General features: G+C 40.7%; 1 non-coding gene across 1 annotated transcript; it reads left to right on the top strand.

Annotated features, from left to right (window-relative positions):
- The first annotated feature begins 16,636 nt into the window (after positions 1 to 16,636).
- On the top strand, positions 16,637 to 16,744 carry LOC112767261 (small nucleolar RNA R71). Its single transcript, XR_003184819.1, has one exon. It is a non-coding gene; the product is annotated as a small nucleolar RNA R71 (small nucleolar RNA).
- The last annotated feature ends 1,328 nt before the right edge of the window (positions 16,745 to 18,072 follow it).

Raw genomic sequence — 18,072 nt, 5'->3', positions numbered from 1 at the left:
CCATTGACAACGGTGAAACCCTTGCATACAGCTTGCCATGGAAGGAACCTTGCGTGTTTGAAGAAGAAGATAGTAGGAAAGTAGAGATTCAGAAGATGGAGCATCTCCAAAACCTCAACCTATTCTCCATTACTGCAAGACAAGTACTTATTTCATGTTCTTTTACTTTTCACAATCAACCCTGATAATTATTGATATCCTGACTAAGATTTATAAGATAACCATAGCTTGCTTCAAGCCGACAATCTCCGTGGGATTGACCCTTACTCACGCAAGGTATTACTTGGACGACCCAGTGCACTTGCTGGTTAGTTGTGCGGGGTTGCAAAAGTGTGATTGCAATTTCGTGCACCAAGTTTTTGGCGCCGTTGCCGGGGATTGTTCGAGTTTGGACAACTGACGGCTTATCTTGTTGCTTAGATTAGGACTGTTTTATTTTTGTTGGTTTAGAGTCTTTTAGTTGAGTCTAGTTTCATATTTTAAGTTTGGTGTCAATTGCATGCTTTTGTTTTTCTTTTAATTTTCGAATTTGCATGTCTTTAGTCCCTTTTGATCCGTAAAAATTCTAAGTTTGGTGTCCTCTTTGTGTTTTTCCCTTAAAATTTTTGAAAATTAGTGTTTGATTTTCTAAAAATTTTAAGTTTGGTGTCATTTTGTTGTTTTTCTCTTTCCTCATTTCAAAAATCAAATATTTTTCATAAAATTTTTCAATCATATCTTTTTAATTGCTAATCTCAAAATCTTTTTAATTAACTAATTGATTCAGTTTTCAATTTGCTTTGATCTTATTTTCTTTTAATTTTCAAATTTTTATTTTATTTTCCTTTTGTTTTATTTTATTTTTTTCGGTTAATTCAAAAAAAAAACAAAATTTATCTATTTGCAATCCATATCATTTCCCTTTATCCATCATGGACCTAAGTGGGATTGAACAGTCCAGAAGGACTCTGGGGTCATATGCTAACCCCATTACAGCTGCATATGGGAGTAGCATCTGTACACCTCCCATCAAAGCAAGCAGCTTTGAGCTAAATCCTCAACTCATTATCATAGTGCAGCAAAATTGCCAGTATTCCGGTCTTCCACAGGAAGAGCCTACTGAGTTTCTGGCACAGTTCTTACAAATTGCTGACACAGTACGTGATAAAGAGGTGGATCAGGATGTCTACAGACTATTACTGTTTCCATTTGCTGTAAAAGATCAAGCTAAGAGGTGGTTGAATAACCAACCTACAGCAAGCATAAAGACATGGAAACAGTTATCAGACAAATTCCTGAATCACTTTTACCCTCCAAAGAGGATGACACAGCTAAGGCTGGACATCCAAGGCTTTAAACAAGAGGATAATGAATCCCTTTATAATGCCTGGGAGAGGTATAGAGGTATGCTAAGAAAATGCCCCTCTGAAATGTTTTCAGAGTGGGTACAGTTAGACATCTTCTACTATGGGCTTACAGAAAAAGCTCAGATGTCTTTAGACCACTCAGCTGGTGGATCTATACACATGAGGAAGACAATTGAAGAGGCTCAAGAACTTATAGATACTGTTGCTAGAAATCAATATTTGTACTCTAGCAATGAGTTCTCTATAAAAGAAGAAGCTATGGCAGTAACTACTGATTCTAACCCTCAAGAACAGATGGTTGAGCTTAATCAGCAATTACTCCTTATGACAAAACAATTAGCAGAATTTAAAGAGATGCTCCAAGACACTAAAAATGCTAACAAGAATATGGAAGCACAATTGAATCAGACAAGACAGCAACTATCTAAACAGATAACAGAAGAATGCCAAGCTGTTAAATTAAGGAGTGGGAAGACATTGAATGTATCAACTCAAAGCAGCAGAAAGCTAAGAAAGGAACAACTGACAGAGGATGACCAACCAACTACCCAAAATCCCTCTGAGGACAGTAAGAGCCCAGAGAGGAATGATTTTGGCGTTCAAACGCCAGAAAAGGATAAGAAAGTGGCGTTAAACGCCCAATGGATAGCCACTTCTGGCGTTCAAACGCCAGAAAAGGGTTGCAATCTGGCGTTAAACGCCCAAAAAGCACCCAATCCTGGCGTTCAAACGCCACAAAGGGGTCAGACACTTGCAAGTGCTGATAACAACCCCCTTAAGCAAGCTTCTCCAACCACTTCTGTAAGGAATAAACCTGCAGCAACTAAGGTTGAGGAATATAAAGCCAAGATGCCTTATCCTCAGAAACTCTGCCAAGTGGAGCAGGATAAGCAATTTGCCCGCTTTGCAGACTACCTAAGGACTCTTGAAATAAAGATTCCGTTTGCAGAGGCACTTGAGCAAATACCTTCTTATGCTAAGTTCATGAAAGAGATCTTAAGTCATAAGAAGGATTGGAGAGAAACTGAAAAAGTTTTTCTCACTGAAGAATGCAGTGCAGTCATATTAAAGAGCTTACCAGAAAAGCTTAAAGATCCTGGAAGCTTTATGATACCATGCACATTAGAGGGTACTTGTACCAAGAAAGCTCTATGTGATCTTGGGGCAAGTATCAACCTAATACCTGCATCCACTATCAGAAAGCTTGGCTTGACTGAAGAAGTCAAACCAACCAGGATATGTCTCCAACTTGCTGATGGCTCCATTAAATACCCATCAGGCATAATTGAGGACATGATTGTCAAGGTTGGGCCATTTGCCTTTCCCACTGACTTTGTAGTGCTGGAAATGGAGGAGCACAAGAGTGCAACTCTCATTCTAGGAAGACCTTTCCTAGCAACTGGACGGACCCTCATTGATGTCCAAAAAGGGGAATTAACCCTGAGAGTCAATGAGGATGAGTTCAAGTTGAATGTTGTCAAAGCTATGCAGCATCCAGACACATCAAATGACTGCATGAGCACTGATATTATTGACTCTTTGGTGGAGGAGGTCAATATGACTGAAAGTCTTGAATCAGAGCTAGATGACATCTTTAAAGATGTTCAGCCTGATCTGGAGGAACTAAAGGAAATAAAAGAAATTCTGAAAATTCCTCAGGAAGGAGATAAGCCTCCTAAAACCGAGCTCAAGCCACTACCACCATCCCTGAAATATGCATTTCTGGGAGAAGGTGACACTTTTCCTGTGATCATAAGCTCTGCTCTAAATCCACAGGAAGAGGAAGCACTAATTCAAGTGCTAAGGACACACAAGACAGCTCTTGGGTGGTCCATAAGTGATCTTAAGGGCATTAGCCCAGCAAGATGCATGCACAAGATCCTATTGGAGGATGATGCTAAGCCAGTGGTTCAACCACAAAGGCGGCTAAATCCAGCCATGAAGGAGGTGGTGCAGAAAGAGGTCACTAAGTTACTAGAGGCTGGGATTATTTATCCTATTTCTGATAGCCCCTGGGTGAGCCCTGTCCACGTTGTCCCCAAGAAGGGAGGCATGACAGTGGTTCATAATGAAAAGAATGAACTAGTTCCTACAAGAACAGTTACACGGTGGCGCATGTGTATTGACTACAGAAGGCTCAATACAGTCACCAGAAAGGATCATTTTCCTTTACCATTCATAGACCAGATGCTAGAGAGACTAGCAGGTCATGAATACTACTGCTTTTTGGACGGCTACTCAGGTTACAACCAAATTGCAGTAGATCCTCAGGACCAAGAGAAAACAGCATTTACATGTCCTTCTGGAGTATTTGCCTACAGAAGGATGCCTTTTGGTCTGTGCAATGCACCTGCAACCTTTCAGAGGTGCATGCTCTCTATCTTCTCAGATATGGTAGAGAAATTTTTGGAAGTCTTCATGGATGACTTTTCAGTATTTGGAGACTCATTCAGCTCCTGCCTTAACCATCTAGCACTTGTTCTGAAAAGATGCCAAGAGACCAACCTAGTTTTAAACTGGGAAAAATGTCACTTTATGGTGACTGAAGGGATTGTCCTTGGGCATAAAATTTCAAACAAGGGAATAGAGATGGATCAAGCTAAAGTTGAAGTAATTGAAAAATTACCACCACCTAACAATGTTAAGGCAATCAGAAGCTTTCTAGGGCATGCAGGATTCTACAGAAGGTTTATAAAGGATTTTTCAAAAATTGCCAAACCTCTGAGTAATCTGCTAGCTGCTGACACGCCATTTATCTTTGATAAGGAGTGTCTACAGGCGTTTGAGACTCTGAAAGCTAAGCTGGTCACAGCACCAGTCATCTCTGCACCAGACTGGACATTACCATTTGAACTAATGTGTGATGCCAGTGACCATGCCATTGGTGCAGTATTGGGACAAAGGCATGGTAAGCTTCTGCACGTCATTTATTACGGCAGCCGTATTCTAAATGATGCACAGAAGCACTACACAACCACAGAAAAAGAGTTACTTGCAGTGGTCTATGCCATTGACAAGTTTAGATCCTATCTAGTGGGATCAAAGGTGATTGTGTACACTGACCATGCTGCTCTTAAGTACTTACTCACAAAGCAAGATTCAAAACCCAGGCTTATAAGATGGGTGTTGCTTTTGCAAGAGTTTGATATAGAAATAAGAGACAGAAAAGGGACAGAGAATCAAATAGCTGATCACCTGTCCCGGATAGAACCAGTAGCAGGAGCATCCCTCCCTCCTACTGAGATCTCTGAAACCTTTCCGGATGAGCAATTATTTGCTATTCAGGAAGCTCCGTGGCTTACAGACAGTGCAAACTATAAGACTCAAGGTTCCCCTTCTGTAACCATGGAAAGGAAGCATGAAGAGCTTCTCTCAAAACAGAGTCAAACAGTGCCCCCACAATTAAACTCTAAGTTTGGTGTTGGGAGGCCACAACCAAACTCTAAGTTTGGTGTTGAACCCCCACATTCAAACTCTAAGTTTGGTGTTGGGAGGTTCCAACATGGCTCTGAGTATCTGTGAGGCTCCATGAGAGCCCACTGTCAAGCTACTGACATTAAAGAAGCGCTTGTTGGGAGGCAACCCAATGTTATATTTATTATTTTCCTTTGTTATTTTATGTTTTCTACAGGTTGATGATCATGAAAAGTCACAAAATCAATTGAAAAAGCAGAAATAGAATGAAAAACAGAAAGAAAAACAGCACACCCTGGAGGAGAACTTGCTGGCGTTTAAACGCCAGTAAGGGCAGCAAATGGGCGTTTAACGCCCAGTCTGGCACCATTCTGGGCGTTTAACGCCAGAAAGGGGCACCAGACTGGCGTTAAACGCCAGGAATGGGCACCAAGCTGGCGTTAAACGCCAGAAATGGGCACCAGCCCGGCGTTTAACGCTAGGATTGGCAGGAGGAGCATTTTTGCTCGCCACTTGGTGCAGGGATGAATTATCCTTGACACCTCAGGATCTGTGGACCCCACAGGATCCCCACCTACCCCACCACTCTCTCTCTTCTTTCTTCTTTTGCTCGAGGACGAGCAAACCTTCTAAGTTTGGTGTGGTAAAAATGTTGCTTTTTGTTTCTCCATAACCATTTATGGCACCTAAGGCCGGAGAGACCTCTAGAAAGAAGAAAGGGAAGGCAAAAGCTTCCACCTCCGAGCCATGGGAGATGGAGAGATTCATCTCAAGGGATGCACTTTCCTCCACAAAACTATTGGGAGCAAATCAACACCTCCCTAGGCGAATTGAGTTCCAACATGGGACAACTAAGGGTGGAGCACCAAGAACATTTCATCCTCCTCCATGAAACTAAAGAAGATCAAAGAATCATGAGAAAGGAGCAACAAAGGCAAGGAAGAGACATTGAGGAGCTCAAGCACTCCATAAGATCTTCAAGAGGAAGAACAAGCCGCCATCACTAAGGTGGACCCGTTCTTTAATCTCCTTGTTCTTTATTTTCTATTTTTCGAATTTTTATGCTTATGTTTATCTATGTTTGTGTCTTATTACATGATCATTAGTATCTTAGTGTCTATGCCTTAAAGCTATGAATGTCCTATGAATCCATCACCTCTCTTAAATGAAAAATGCTTTAATCACAAAAGAACAAGAAGTACAGGATTTCGAATTTATCTCTGAAACTAGTTGAATTAGTTTGATGTGGTGACAATACTTTCTGTTTTCTGAATGAATGCTTGAACAGTGCATATGTCTTTTGAATTTGTTGTTTTGAGAATGTTAAAATTGTTGGCTCTTGAAAGAATGAGGAAAAAGAGAACTGTTATTGAGGATCTGAAAAATTATCAAATTGATTCTTGAAGCAAGAAAAAGCAGTGATTCAAAAAAAAAAACGAAAACGAAAAAAAGAGAAGAAATAGAAGAAAAAGAAAGAAATAAAGTTGTGATCCAAGGCAAAAAGAGTGTGCTTAAGAACCCTGGACACCTCTAATTGGGGACTCTAGCAAAGCTGGGTCATAATCTGAAAAGGTTCACCCAAGTAAGTGTCTGTGACATGTATGTATCCGGTGGTAATACTGGAAGACAGAGTGCTTTGGGCCACAGCCAAGACTCATACACTAGCTATGTTCAAGAATAATCATACTTAACTAGGAGAATCAATAACACTATCTGAGTTCTGAGTTCCTATAGATGCCAATCATTCTGAACTTCAAAGGATAAAGTGAGATGCCAAAACTGTTCGGAAGCAAAAAGCTACTAGTCCCGCTCATCTAATTGGAGCTGAGTTTCCTTGATATTTTGGAGTCTATAGTATATTCTCTTCTTTTTATCCTACTTTGATTTTCAGTTGCTTGGGGACAAGCAACAATTTAAGTTTGGTGTTGTGATGAGCGGATAATTTATACTTTTTTTGGCATTGTTTTTAGTATGTTTTTAGTATGATTTAGTTAGTTTTTAGTATATTTTTATTAGTTTTTAATTAAAATTAACTTTTCTGGACTTTACTATGATTTTGTGTGTTTTTCTGTGATTTCAGGTATTTTCTGGCTGAAATTGAGGGACCTGAGCAAAAATCTGATTCAGAGACTAAAAAGGACTGCAGATGCTGTTGGATTCTGACCTCCCTGCACTCGAAGTGAATTTTCTGGAGCTACAGAAGCCCAATTGGCGCGCTCTCAACGGCGTTGGAAATTAGACATCCTGGGCTTTCCAGCAATGTATAATAGTCCATACTTTGCCCGAGATTTGATGGCCCAAACTGGCGTTGCAAATCAGCTTCAGAATTCCCAGCGTTTAACGCTAGAACTGGCATAAAAATTGGAGTTAAACGCCCAAACTGGCATAAAAGCTGGCGTTTAACTCCAGAAAAAGTCTCTACACATGAAAGCTTCAATGCTCAGCCCAAGCACACACTAAGTGGACCCATAAGTGGATTTTTACGTCATTTACTCATTTCTGTATACCCTAGGTTACTAGTTCACTATTAATAGGATCTTTGACATTGTATCTGTACCTCATGACACTTTACACGTTTCTTTGTGTACCTTCCACGGCATGAGTCTCTAAACCCCATGGTTGGGGGTGAGGAGCTCTGCTGTGTCTTGATGGATTAATGCAATTACTACTGTTTTTCATTCAATCATGCTTGCTTCCATTCTAAGATATCACTTGTTCTTAAACCGGATGAATGTGATGATCCGTGACACTCATCATCATTCTCAACTATGAACGTGTGCTTGACAACCACCTCCGTTCTACCTTAGATTGAGTAGATATCTCTTGGATTCCTTAATCAGAATCTTCGTGGTATAAGCTAGAACTGATGGCGGCATTCAAGAGAATCCGGAAGGTCTAAACCTTGTCTGTGGTATTCTGAGTAGGATTCAATGATTGAATGACTGTGATGAGCTTCAAACTCCTGAGGGCGGGGCGTTAGTGACAGACGCAAAAGAATCACTGGATTCTATTCCGGCCTGATTGAAAACCGACAGATGGATAGCCGTGCCGTGACAGGGTGCGTTGAACATTTCCACTGAGAGGATGGGAGGTAGCCACTGACAACGATGAAACCCTTGCATACAGCTTGCCATGGAAGGAACCTTGCGTGTTTGAAGAAGAAGACAGTAGGAAAGCAGAGATTCAGAAGATGGAGCATCTCCAAAACCTCAACCTGTTCTCCATTACTGCAAGACAAGTACTTATTTCATGTTCTTTTACTTTTCACAATCAACCCTGATAATTATTGATATCCTGACTAAGATTTATAAGATAACCATAGCTTGCTTCAAGCCGACAATCTCCGTGTGATCGACCCTTACTCACGTAAGGTATTACTTGGACGACCCAGTGCACTTGCTGGTTAGTTGTGCGGGGTTGCAAAAGTGTGATTGCAATTTCGTGCACCAGCTCACTTGAATGGGTCTAGAAGGTTATTTGGATATCTCTGTGAGAATTTGGATTGCTTGTCACCCGGTGGGAACAATGGTGATCCACAAGAAGACGGGTGTAAAAGCAAAGTTTGGGACCCTGGAATTCATTTCCACAATCAACACTGTTGGGGCCTTGTCACTTGCTTCAACTTGCTCGAAGGCGTTATGCGCCTAGCTTGGGATCCCGTGGCCATTGAAATTACAAACACTGGTGGAAATTCCTGGATCAATACAAGCACAAGCCACCATGACAAGGAGCTTACCACATGTCCAACTTAAGGACTTTAACTAAAAGTGCTTGGTGGGAGACAACCCACCGTGGTATGATCATTCCTTTTCATTCTTAGTTATTTTTCGTAGTAGTAGTTTTCTTACTTATTTGATTTTTATTGAGTTCTTACTAATTTTCTAATCATGCAGCTATTTTAGAACAGGAACCAAAAAAAAAAGAGAAAAGGAGCACATGACGCACAAGCGTCGCTGACGCGTACACGTCATATGCCTGTGCGTGCAAAATAAAATTTGACAGAGAGTTGCACGGGAGTGGCGCAAGAATTATGCCTCTAGCACAAACAAACCCACGCGTACTGGTGCACAAAATTGTGATCATCAATGGCGCCATCAGCATGGTACGCTCAATTGCAATCTCAACTCTTTATCACAACTTCGCACAACTAACCAGCAAGTGCACTGGGTCATCCAAGTAATAAACCTTACGCGAGTAAGGGTCGATCCCACAGAAATTGTTGGTATGAAGCAAGCTATGGTCATCTTGTAAATCTCAGTCAGGCAGATTCAAATGGTTATGAATGATTTATGAATAAAGCATAAAATAAAAATAGAGATACTTATGTAATTCATTGGTGAGAATTTCAGATAAGCGTATGGAGATGCTTTGTCCCTTTCATCTCTCTGCTTTCCTACTGTCTTCATCCAATCCTTCTTACTCCTTTCCATGGCAAGCTGTATGTTGGGCATCACCGTTGTCAACGGCTACAGTCCCGTCCTCTCAGTGAAAATGTTCAACGCACTCTGTCACAGCATGGGCTTGGGCTGAGCATTGAAGCATTTTCGTGTAGAGACTCTTCTTGGAGTTAAACGCAAGTTTTTGTGCCAGTTTGGGCGTTTAACTCCCATTCTTGTACCAGTTCTGGCGTTTTACGCCAGAATTCTTGAGCTGACTTGGAATGCCTGTTTGGGCCATCAAATCTCGGGCAAAGTATGGACTATTATATATCACTGGAAAGCCCAGGATGTCTACTTTCCAACGCAGTTGAGAGCCCGCCAATTGGGCTTCTGTAGCTCCAGAAAATCTACTTCGAGTGCAGGGAGGTCAGAATCCAACAGCATCTGCAGTCCTTTTCAGCCTCTGAATCAGATTTTTGCTCAGGTCCCTCAATTTCAGCCAGAAAATACTTGAAATCACAGAAAAATACACAAAATCATAGTAAAGTCCATAAAAGTGAATTTTAAATAAAAACTAATAAAAATATAATAAAAACTAACTAAAACATACTAAAAACATACTAAAAACAATGTCAAAAAGCGTATAAATTATCCGCTCATCACAACACCAAACTTAAATTGTTGCTTGTCCCCAAGCAACTGAAAATCAAATAGGATAAAAAGAAGAGAATATACTATGGACTCCAAAACATCAATGAAACTTAGCTCCAATTAGTTGAGCGGGACTAGTAGCTTTTTGCCTCTGAACAGTTTTGGCATCTCACTTTATCCTTTGAGGTTCAGAATGATTAGCATCTATAAGAACTCAGAATTCAGATAGTGTTATTGATTCTCCTAGTTAAGTATGTTGATTCTTGAACACAGCTACTTTATGAGTCTTGGCCGTGGCCCAAAGCACTCTGTTTTTCAGTATTACCACCGGATACATACATGCCACAGACACATAACTGGGTGAACCTTTTCAGATTGTGACTCAGCTTTGCTAAAGTCCCCAATTAGAGGTGTCCAGGGTTCTTAAGCACACTCTTTTCGCCTTGGATCATCACGACTTTAACCGCTCAGTCTCAAGTTTTCACTTGACATCTTCACGCCACAAGCACATGGTTGGGGACAGCTTGGTTTAGCCGCTTAGGCCAGGATGTTATTCCTGTAGGCCCTCCTATCCACTGATGCTCAAAGCCTTGGATCCTTTTTATTTTTACCCTTGCCTTTGGTTTAAAGGGCTATTGGCTTTTTCTGCTTGCTCTTTCTTTTTCTTTCTCTCTTTTTTTTTTTACAGATACTCTCTTTTTTTTTCTGCAAGCTTTTCACTACTTCTTCTTGCTTCAAGAATCATTTTTATGATTTTTCAGATCCTCAGTAACATGTCTCCTTTTTCATCATTCTTTCAAGAGCCAACAATTTTAACATTCTTGAACAACAAATTCAAAAGACATATGTACTGTTCAAGCATACATTCAGAAAACAAAAAGTATTGTCACCACATCAAGATAATTAAGCTAGTTTTAAGGATGAATTTGAAATCATGTACTTCTTGTTCTTTTGTAATAAAAACATTTTTCATTTAAGAAAGGTGATGGATTCATAGGACATTAATAACTTTAAGGCATAAACACTAAGACACTAATGATCATAAGACACAAACATAGATAAACATAAAGCATATTTTTCGAAAAACAGAGAAATAAAGGACAATAAGATTAAAGAACGGGTCCACTTTAGTGATGGCGGATTGTTCTTCCTCTTGAAGATCTTATGGAGTGCTTGAGCTCCTCAATGTCTCTTCCTTGCCTTTGTTGCTCCTCTCTCATGATTCTTTGATCTTCTCTTCCATTGAGCACCCTCTTCACAAATGTCTATAAGGACTTGGTCCAACCTTTGATCAAAGTTGACCCTTTTTGAGTTTGAAAGGGACCTCGGGGATCACCTTCTTCTTGGCCACAACTTCATAGAAGTGGTCTTGATGCACCCTTGAGATGAATCTTTCCATCTCCCATGACTCGGAGGTGGAAGCTTTAGCCTTCCCTTTCCTCTTTCTAGAGGTTTCTCCGGCCTTAGATGCCATAAATGGTTATGGAAAAACAAAAAGCAATGCTTTTACCACACCAAACTTAGAAGGTTTGCTCGTCCTCGAGCAAAAGAAGAAAGAAGAGAGTAGAAGAAGAAGAAATAGAGGAGATGGAGGAGGCTTTGTGGTTCGGCCAAGGGGGAGAAGTAGTGTTTAGGTTGTGTGAAAATGAAGGAGTAAAGATGGGTTTATATAGGAGTGAAAAGGGGTTGCATGGTTCGGCCATTATGGGTGGGTTTGGGAGGGAAAGTGGTTTGAATTTGAATGGTGAGGTAGGTGGGGTTTTATGAAGGATGGATGTGAGTGGTGAAGAGAATAGTGGGATTTGATAGGTGAGGGGTTTTTGGGTAAGAGGTGTTGAGGTGATTGGTGAATGGGTGAAGAAGAGAGAGAGTGGTGGGATAGGTGGGGATCCTGTGGGGTCCACAGATCCTGAGGTGTCAAGAAAAATTCATTCCTGCACCAAGTGGCGAGCAAAAATGCTCTTTTTTGCCAATTCTGGCATTAAACGCCAGGCTGGTGCCCATTTCTGGCATTTAATGCCAGCTTCTTGCCCTTTCCTAGCGTTTAACGCCAGTCTTGTGCCCCTTTCTAGCATTAAACGCCTAGAATGGTGCCAGCCTGGGCGTTAAATGCCCATTTGCTGCCCTTACTGGCGTTTAAACGCCAGTAAGTTTTCCTCCAGGGTGTGCTGTTTTTCTTTCTGTTTTTCATGCTGTCTTTGCTTTTTCAATTGATTTTGTGACTTCCCATGATCATCAACCTATAAAAGACATAAAATAACAAAGGAAAATAGATAAATATAACATTGGGTTGCCTCCCAACAAGCGCTTCTTTAATGTCAGTAGCTTGACAGTGGGCTCTTATGGAGCCTCACAGATACTCAGAGCAATATTAGAACCTCCCAACACCAAACTTAGAGTTTGAATGTGGGGGTTCAACACCAAACTTAGAAGTTGGTTGTGGCCTCCCAACACCAAACTTAGAGTTTGACTGTGGGGGCTCTGTTTGACTCTATTTTGAGAGAAGCTCTTCATGCTTCCTCTCCATGTGTACAGAGGGATATCCTTGAGCCTTAAACACAAGGGATTCTTCATTCACTTGAATGATCAATTCTCCTCTGTCAACATCAATCACAGCCTTTGCTGTGGCTAGGAAGGGTCTGCCAAAGATGATGGATTCATCCATGCACTTTCCAGTCTCTAGGACTATGAAATCAGTAGGGATGTAATGGTTTTTAACTTTTACCAGAACATCCTCTACAAGTCCATAAGCTTGTTTTCTTGAATTGTCTGCCATCTCTAGTGAGATTTTTGCAGCTTGCACCTCAAAGATCCCTAGCTTCTCCATTACAGAGAGAGGCATGAGGTTTATGCTTGACCCTAGGTCACATAGAGCCTTCTTGAAGGTCATGGTGCCTACTGTACAAGGTAGTAAGAACTTCCCAGGGTCCTGTCTCTTTTGAGGTAATCTCTGCCTAGACAAGTCATCCAGTTCTTTGGTGAGCAAAGGGGGTTCATCCTCCTAAGTCTCATTACCAAATAACTTGTCATTTAGCGTGATGATTGCTCCAAGGTATTTAGCAACTTACTCTTCAGTGACATCTTCGTTCTCTTCAGAGGAAGAATACTCATCAGAGCTCATGAATGGCAGAAGTAAATCCAATGGAATCTCTATGGTCTCAATGTGAGCCTCAGATTCCCATGGTTCCTCATTAGGAAACTCATTGGAGACCAGTGGACGTCCATTGAGGTTTTCCTCAGTGGCATTCACTGCCTCTTTCTCCTCTCCAAATTCGGCCATTTTGATGGCCTTACACTCTCCTTTTGGATTCTCTTCTGTAGCCGCCAAGGTATTGTCTTCTTGAAGGCTTGGGCACTCATCCGTGTAGTGAGAGTAGCAAGAGCAAATGCCACAAACTCTTTGAGGGACCAATTGTTGGTTGTGTTGTTGAGGTGGTGGAGGGTGTTGTTGGCATGATTGAGGTTGTGGTTGTTGTTGGTTCAATTGGAGTTGCCTCAAGATGGATGTCATCTCATTCAAGGATTGAGTTAGAGCGGTGGTTTCACTACTAGTTGATACCTCATTCACGGTCCTTGGACGGTTGACTCTTCGCCTCATATGTTGATTGGATTCGGCTAAGTCAATAATAAGTTGCCATGCCTCCTCCGCGGTTTTATATTTGGTCAAAGAACCATTGCTAGAGGTGTCCAAGAGGGTTCTATCTTGCTCTCGCATCCCTTGACATATGTATCCAAGCAATACGTGAGTGTCGATCATGTGATTAGGGCATGCATCTAGTAGTTTGCGAAACCGTTCCCAATACTCGTAGAGTGGTTCCGTCTCACCTTGCACAATACAAGACATTTCCTTCCTTAGCCTATCCATCTTTTCCGGGGGCAGGAATTTATCCAAGAATCCCCTTCTAAGTAAGTCCCAATCGGAGGTAACTTCACTAGAGAGGGTGTAGAACCATTCTTTAGCCTTGTCCTCAAGAGAGAAAGGGAAGGCAAACAACCATATAGCAACTTCATCGGACCCTTCCCGTCTAGTAGTCGAGCATATGCGATGGAAGTCCTTGAGATGTCGAATAGGGTCTTGTGCGGGAAGCCCGTGAAACTTGGGTAGGAGGTTGATCAAAGCGGTCTTCAATTCGAAGTTCGCATTCAAGTTGGGGTGAGTTACGTGAAGGGGTTGAAGGACATAATCCGGTGCACCCGCTTCCTTGATGGTAACTCTCCTCGGAGCATCCATGGTATTAGTACCTAGAACAAAAGAAGATTTGTTAGTAAGATTGATGGGAGTAGGATTAATGCCTTCTTTGAGTGACGGTTCAATGTTCACTTCTAGTAAGGTGGTTGAGGTGGTGAAAACCTCTTCCCCTTTTTCAAACTTAAGCCGCCTCCGAGCTTGTCTAATATGAAACAAAGTTTGTTCTATTTCCAGATCAAAAGGGACTAAGCTCGGATTCGGTTGTGAACGCGTCATGCAATGAAGGGGAAATGAAATTCATTGTAACGAATGAGGGGTTAGTCACTTGAGCAATTTACAATGAAGTGCAACTATGTACATATATACATGCTTAATCCAAACAATAACATGGAACACTAAGCAAATTTCCCGGCAACGGCGCCATTTTGACGAATGAATTTTATGCCGGTATAGAATTTATCAAGTGATCAATCGTAGTATAGTCTAAACCAACGCAAAATCCATCATCAAACAAATCTACAATCTATATCCGAGAGTACTAGTCTCCCGAGTCGTTCTCCCTTGGAATTGCCAAAGTGTGCATCTTATTGATTTAGTAAGCCTTGTTGAAATTCTTTGAAGGTTTTAACAAAGTAATGAGGAACAAACAATCAATTATCAAAAGACTTGGCTTAGGGTTGGCATTAGAAATTCTATCCTTATAGTCCATTCAATGTTGACAACAATTAGGCCTTGCTTCATTTAGTTATCCCCTAAGTATAGAGAAAAATCAAATGAAAACAATCAACTTGAGTCACAAGTCCTAGCTTCACCTCATGGGAATCTAACTTTAGTGCACTCCAAGCCAACTAGCAATCCCTAATTCCAAATCAACTATTGATACAACCATTCAACTTCTTCCAATGACCAAACCCTATGCCAAGTGTAAAAATTCTACTCCATAGCTAGTGTTGACATTTTATCAAACATGTGATGAGCAAAAAGGAAAGTCATAGTAAAATGAGAAGAAAAATAGAATTGAAAGTATTGCAACACAAGAATCTAACAACAAGCCTCAAAAAGTAGCAATGGAAAGCAAATTCTCAAAGAGTTGATGAAATTCAAAATTACAACATTAAATTCTAAATCTATGAAAGTTGATCAATTACAACTACTTGAATTTGGAGAAGAAAAATCTATGACATGAATGAAATGGAATGAGAATTGTAATGGATCTCACCAAAATTGATTGAAAATTCAGGAATTGGGTGAAGATGAACCCTAGTGAAAAGCTTGGAATCTTTTCCTCTTCTTCTCTCTCCAAAAGTGAAAACTAACTCTCCTCCCAAAAATATCTAAAATCTAGCAAAATGAACTAAGTGTGTTTTACCCTTGCTCCCTTGGTCTTCTTAAGCCTTTTCCCGCCAAGGCATTTCCCCAAAAGTGGGATTCTTAACTACCTCCACGCCTAAGTCAAGTGACTTCTTAAAAAACCACATTCGCAAATCGGCGCGCACGCGCAAGGTACGCGTACGCGCTGTTGAGGCGTCTTGTAATGTGCGCGGAGGCGTGATGTACGCGTGCGCGTCCATGAGGATCCTGGCTTAGCCGCTACTCAAGCCGGCTCGTGGCTTGGCTCTTAGTCTCGGCTTCACGTTGCTCTTATCCGCGCGGGCGCGCCAGATGCGCGCACGCGCCCATACGGAAATTTCCAAAGCTCAATTCTCATGCTTCCTTCCTTTGCACCCGTCTTCCTTCTCTTTTTCTGTCCATTCCTACTCTATATCCTGAAACCACTTAACACACAAGTCACGGCATCGAATGGCATCAAGAGAAGATTAGAAATGTATCTATTTTAGTGCAAAATAAGCATGTTTTCATTCATGAGGCAAAACTAGGAAAGGAATGCAAACTCTTGTATTCTCATATAGAAAGTGTGTGGAATCATTGATAAAACCCCTGAAATCAGCACAAGATAAACCCTCAAAATGGGGTTTGTCACTCAGCTGACCCACTTGTGCCTCCAAGTTTCTAATGGAGGATCTTGTTTCAGTCATGAAACTTTGAGTGGTTTTGATTAGATCAGAGACCATGGTTGCTAAGTCAGAGTGGCTCTGCTTAGAATTCTCTGTCTGTTGCTGAGAAGATGATGGAAAAGGCTTGCCATTGCTAAACCTGTTTCTTCCACCATTATTGTTGTTGAAACCTTGTTGAGGTCTCTGTTGATCCTTCCATGAGAGATTTAGATGATTTCTCCATGAAGGATTATAGGTGTTTCCATAGGGTTCTCCCATGTAATTCACCTCTTCCATTGAAGGGTTCTCAGGATCATAAGCTTCTTCTTCAGATGAAGCATCCTTAGTACTGCCTGGTGCAGCTTGCATTCCAGACAGACTTTGAAAAATCATATTGACTTGCTGAGTCAATATTTTGTTTTGAGACAATATGGCATTCAGAGTATCAATCTCAAGAACTCCTTTCTTCTAATTCGTCCCATTGTTCACAGGATTCCTTTCAGAAGTGTACATGAATTGGTTATTTGAAACCATTTCAATGAGTTCTTGAGCTTCTACAGGCGTCTTCTTCAGATGAAGAGATCCTCCAGCAGAGCTGTCCAATGACATCTTGGACAGTTCAGATAGACTATCATAGAAGATACCTATGATGCTCCATTCAGAAAGCATGTCAGAAGGACACTTTCTGATCAATTGTTTGTATCTTTCCCAAGCTTCATAGAGGGATTCACCTTCCTTCTGTCTGAAGGTTTGGACTTCGACTCTAAGCTTACTCAATTTTTGAGGTGGAAAGAACTTTGCCAAGAAGGCATTGACTAGCTTTTCCCAAGAGTTCAGGCTTTCTTTAGGTTGTGGGTCCAACCATATCCTAGCTCTGTCTCTTACAGAAAAAGAGAATAGCATAAGTCTGTAGACCTCAGGGTCAACCCCATTAGTCTTGACAGTGTCACAGATTTGCAAGAATTCAGTTAAAAACTGATGAGGATCTTCCAATGGAAATCCATGGAACTTGCAATTTTGTTGCATTAGAGAAACTAATTGAGGCTTAAGCTCAAAGTTGTTTGCTCCAATGGCAGGGATAGAGATGCTTCTCCCATAGAAGTCGGGAGTAGGTGTAGTAAAGTCACCCAGCACCTTCCTTGCGTTGTTGGCATTGTTGTTGTTTTCGGCTGCCATGTCTTCTTCTTTGAAGAATTCTGTTAGGTCCTCTACAGAGAGTTGTGCTTTAGCTTCTCTTAGCTTTCGCTTCAAGGTCCTTTCAGGTTCAGGGTCAGCCTTAACAAGAATGCTTTTGTCTTTGCTTCTGCTCATATGAAAGAGAAGAGAACAAGAAAATATGGAATCCTCTATGTCACAGTATAGAGATTCCTTGAGGTGTTAGAGGAAAAGAAAAATTGAAGGAAGAGGTAGAAGAGGAATTCGAACTTATCAAAAGAGATGGAGTTCGAATTGTTGATAGTGGAGGAGTATTAGTCCATAAATGGAAGGATGTGAGAAGAGGGGAAAAAATAAAGTGATTTTTAAAAAAGATTTTGAAATTAGAAATCAAAAAGATCTGATTGAAAACTATTTTGAAAAAGATGTGATTAAAAAGATATGATTGAAAAATTATAGTTTTAAAAAGATATGATTGAAAAGATATGATTTGAAAAATAATTTAAAAAAGATTTTGATTTTGAAAATTAATGACTTGGCTAACAAGAAAAGATATGATTCAAACATTAAACCTTTCTCAACAGAAAAGGCAACATACTTGAAATGTTGAATCAAATCATTAATTGTTAGCAAGTATTTTTGAAAAATGGAAAGAAATTGATTTTGAAAATATGTGATTGAAAATATATGATTGAAAAGATATGATTTGAAAAAGATTTGATTTTGAAAAATTATGGAAACTTGAAAAAAATTTGCATTAAAAGCAAAATCTTCCCTCTTGTGCCATCCTGGCGTTAAACGCCCAGAATGGTATCCATTCTGGAGTTTAACGCCCGGCGTTAAACGCCTAGCCAGGTGCCCTGGATGGCGTTTAAACGCCGATTTTCCTTCTTCACTGGGCGTTTTGAACGCCCAGCTTTTTCTGTGTAATTCCTCTGCTGTAT

The sequence above is a fragment of the Arachis hypogaea genome, chromosome 2 (genome assembly GCF_003086295.3).
Source record: "Arachis hypogaea cultivar Tifrunner chromosome 2, arahy.Tifrunner.gnm2.J5K5, whole genome shotgun sequence".
Lineage (NCBI taxonomy): Eukaryota > Viridiplantae > Streptophyta > Magnoliopsida > Fabales > Fabaceae > Arachis > Arachis hypogaea.
Note: the sequence above shows the minus strand (reverse complement) of the source record. Positions and strands in the feature narration are given on the sequence as shown.